The 2,721-nt window shown below is 58.4% G+C and overlaps 1 protein-coding gene across 11 annotated transcripts in view; it reads right to left on the bottom strand.

Moving 5' to 3' along the window:
* The window catches only part of TANC2 (tetratricopeptide repeat, ankyrin repeat and coiled-coil containing 2), a 193,032-nt gene that overhangs the window by 122,370 nt on the left and 67,941 nt on the right, over window positions 1-2,721 (bottom strand). The window contains exon 1 of one of the 11 annotated variants that reach the window (XM_021377633.1): window positions 174-315. The exons of the other annotated variants lie outside the window; for them this stretch is intronic. The gene's annotated coding sequence lies outside the window, so the exon portion shown is untranslated. Of the gene's footprint in view, window positions 1-173; window positions 316-2,721 lie in introns of those variants that run through there. 11 annotated transcript variants of the gene reach the window in all.

Below are 2,721 nucleotides of genomic sequence, written 5' to 3'. Positions count from 1 at the left end.
CCGACCGCAGCAGTGCCCCCCAGGTCCCAGCGGCGCACCGCCCCACCAAAGCGGACCTCAGGTCCCAGCAGCCCCCCAAGTGCCGGCAGTGCCCCCCCAGGCTCCAGCCGCCCCCCCACGCAAACCCACGGCACGAAGCACAGCAGCAGCAGCAGCAGCGCCGTGCAGCGCACCTGCAGCAGCGCGTTACCGCCGGGCACGGCACGGCGCGGCACAGCACCGGGAGCTCCCCGCTCCATCCCGGCCCGCACGCAGCTCCGGCCGCTGCGCCTCCCGCTGCTCGCGTGCTTTTCTCTGACAAAGCACTTTTTTAACGCAAGGAAATAAGGGCGGGTCGGCGCTCGGCGCGCATGCCGGGAAATCTGCAGCAAGGACGGGGGGAAGCGGCGTGACACCGCTCGGCGGCGGAGGACGGAGCGCTGCCCCACGGCGCGGCATTGGGTGCGGGCAGCAGCGACACGAGTGCGCCGGGTCAGCGCCACAGATCGCCACTCAGCCCCACGGATCCGCTCTCAGCCCCACAGAACACTCACGGCCCCATGGATCGACGCACAGCCCCACAGAGCCAGGCTCAGCCCCACGGATCCACCCGCGCACAGCCCCAGAGATCCGGGTTCAGCCCCATGGAGCTGCATGGACCCAGGCTCAGCCTCAGGGAACCGCGCTCAGCCCCACAGATTCTCACAGTGCAGGTGATGCTCTCCGAGATGCAGAGCAATGCACACGGTGCAGGTGATGCTCCCTGAGCTGCAAAGCAATGCACACGGTGCAGCTGATGCTCCCTGAGATGCAGAGCAATGCACATGGTGCAGGTGATGCTCCCTGAGATGCAGAGCAATGCACATGGTGCAGGTGATGCTCCCTGAGATGCAGAGCAATGCACATGGTGCAGGTGATGCTCCCATGATGCAGAGCAATGCACACGGTGCAGGTGATGCTCTCCGAGATGCAGAGCAATGCACATGGTGCAGGCGATGCTCCCATGATGCAGAGCAATGCACAGGGTGCAGGTGATGCTCCCTGAGATGCAAAGCAATGCACACGGTGCAGGTGACGCTCCCCATGTTCTGCTCACTGTTTCACAACTCCTGGAGACAGCAGGCAGCAGAAAAGCAAACCCATGCGTGCATGCACCTCGGAGTGAAGCACAAGTGCAGCCTTGCAAGCTCGCTGCCAGAACCCCGATAGCCCACGCACTCCTGCAGCTTTACTGAACGTGACAGCAGTGGTACCAAAGCTCAGTGCAGCACACAGCGCTGCGGGGAACATCTCTCTGCCTTCTGTTGCTTCCTGCAACACCTCTGGGTGTCGTTCCCCATCTGCAGGTGTTGATGCACTCCGCCCTCTCTCCTTGCAGCTGCACTCATGCTTCCCTTCCCTTTGCCCACGCTTCCAGCAGTGCACTACGATGTTCTATCACAGCACTGCAAAGCAGCAGAGTGCTCCTCGCTGCACCCCAGCAGCCCGAGCACCCACATTGCGGTGGGAGATCCCGCTGCGAGGCGGGCACTGGGGCTGGGTGACCTCGGAGGTCTTTTAATATTAATCTACTAATTAATCTATGTGCTGTTGCAGGCAGGACAGCCACTAAGCGTTCCAGAAGATGACTGAAAGATGAAAACACCAAAGAAGAAAGTGATGCACAGGAAAGCTGCCCTGGGTGCCACGGTGGGGCTGCACGCGGCACCAGGAGCTGCATTACAGAGCACAGGCATCCATCTCACTAATTAATACCACTCCAGCCGCTCTTTAATTTGTCTTATTCTTATTTACCAGGCAGGCAGTGCAGGCGGTCCAGCAGCAGCACGTTACATGCGAGGGGTTATGAGCAGGCTCCCAGTTAACGTGGCACTGCGGATCACGGCCATCCTGGCAGGGAGGGACGTGTTCCCTTTGCAGGGTGATGCGGAGCAGCCCCTGCCATGGGTCAGTGTCCATGCACTGCTCCTCCTGCAGCAGCTCCACTCCCTGCATGCAGCACAGCCCCTGCAATGGGTCAGCATCCATGCACTGCTCCTCCTGCAGCAGCTCCGCTCCCTGCACCATCCCTCTCCCTGCACCGCATTGCCAATGATCCCCTACATGCTGCTCACACATCTCTCTGTCCTGCTCAGCACTGACGATGCAGACCGTGGAGCGCTGCATTTAATGCAGCCAGGCTCTGCACGGCGCTGCATTATGCAAAGTAACCGCGCTGTAAAGATTCCTGCGGTGCAGGAGGTGGCAGAGGAACCTGTTGGTGCTGAGATCATTCCATTTATACAGGCTAACTCTGAAGCTTATTAATGGGAGTTTGCAGCGAGACAGCTGCTCTGCTAATTAAATGAATTATCAGCAAGTTCTCATGTCGGCAGCTATCACAAAGCAGGAGGGATTAATTGCAGAGCCACGCAATGCAGGAAGTGCAAGGCATACTCCAACCAACGTGACATCAGAAGGAGAATGCATGGCATATTGCAACCAGCGTGACATCACAAGGAGAATGCATGGCATACTGCAACCAGCGTGACATCAGAAGGAGAATGCATGTCATATTGCAACCAGAGTGACATCAGAAGGAGAATGCATGGCATATTGCAACCAGAGTGACATCAGAAGGAGAATGCATGGCATATTGCAACCAACGTGACATCAGAAGGAGAATGCATGGCATACTGCAACCAGAGTGACATTGGAGGGAGAATGCATGGCATATTGCAACCAACGTGGCATCAGAAGGAG

Source organism: Numida meleagris, chromosome 26 (genome assembly GCF_002078875.1).
Source record: "Numida meleagris isolate 19003 breed g44 Domestic line chromosome 26, NumMel1.0, whole genome shotgun sequence".
NCBI lineage: Eukaryota > Metazoa > Chordata > Aves > Galliformes > Numididae > Numida > Numida meleagris.
The sequence above is the reverse complement of the archived record's forward strand: the minus strand, read 5'-3'. Positions and strand labels throughout refer to the sequence as shown.